Source organism: Lipotes vexillifer, unplaced genomic scaffold, assembly GCF_000442215.2.
Source record: "Lipotes vexillifer unplaced genomic scaffold, Lipotes_vexillifer_v1.1 scaffold697, whole genome shotgun sequence".
NCBI classification, from domain to species: domain Eukaryota; kingdom Metazoa; phylum Chordata; class Mammalia; order Artiodactyla; family Lipotidae; genus Lipotes; species Lipotes vexillifer.
The window spans coordinates 929,907-931,025 of NW_006779498.1; the positions used below are offsets into that span (position 1 = coordinate 929,907).

The following is a 1,119-nucleotide window of genomic DNA, read 5'->3' on the forward strand; positions in this document are numbered from 1 at the left end:
TCGGGCCTCTCACTGTTGTGGCCTCTCCCGTTGCGGAGCACAGGCTCCAGACGCGCAGGCTCAGTGGCCACGGCTCACGGGCCTAGCCGCTCCGTGGCGTGTGGGATCTTCCTGGACCAGGACACAAACCTGTGTCCCCTGCATTGGCAGGCAGACTGTCAACTACCGCGCCACCAGGGAAGCCCTATATGTTTTTTTTATTTGGTTGCACCGGGGCTTAGTTGCAGCAGGCAGGCTCCTTAGTTGTGGCATGCAGTTTCCTTAGTTGTGGCATGTGAACACTTAGTTGCGGCACGTGAACTCTTAGTTGCGGCATGCATGTGGGATTTAGTTCCCTGACCAGGGATCGAACCTGGGCCCCCTGCAATGGGAGTGCAGAGTCTTAACCACTGTGCCACCAGGGAGGTCCCCTATTATTCCCTTTCTACCATTTTAATGGGGTCTCAGAATGGGAAAGCTATTAATAGATTTCTTAATGCCCAAAAGACTCCTGGGAGAAAAAGATTCACTACAATTTGTAGTAGGTGTAAAGATTGATTTTTAAATCTTACTAACTTAAAAATAAACATTCCTCTAAATACTTGTATACTACTTCACAATTGATAAAACAGTACTTATGAATTCAAGAAATTGTTTCCCCAAATATTTAAACATTGATTGCAAACTTATTTAATAAACTTTTTACTGTTTATTACAAGTTTGATATGTCTATATTTTAAATGCTGTAAGAACCTAAGATGTAGAAGATAATATACAAAAATACTTTTTAATGATTACTAAACTGGTTACTATACAGTGATTGAAAATCCAATGTAAGGTGTGAATATCATGGATGAAAATTTGTTTTTCCATTATCTCTAGTCTTCGTCTTTCTATTTCTTCCAAAGTTTACCTTCTTAAGGTTGCAGTTGTTTTGCTAGATAATACTTGACATCTTCCTAGTATTACAGTGGTATTTACCAGCCTCAAAAAGAAAAAAAAAAATACTATTTCAGATCAGTAGAAGTTTTAGAATCTGGATTGGTGTCCAGTTGGTTAGTATGTGGGCATTGGTTATGAGGTCCAAGTTGATTCAAACCCAAGCCACCCATCATTAGGCCAAATCCCGCTTCACGATCA

General features: G+C 40.8%; 1 non-coding gene across 1 annotated transcript; it reads right to left on the bottom strand.

Annotated features, from left to right (window-relative positions):
* Positions 1 to 331: 331 nt before the first annotated feature.
* TRNAG-CCC (transfer RNA glycine (anticodon CCC)) lies at positions 332 to 404 on the bottom strand. The gene has a single exon. It is a non-coding gene; the product is annotated as a tRNA-Gly (tRNA).
* Positions 405 to 1,119: the final 715 nt, after the last annotated feature.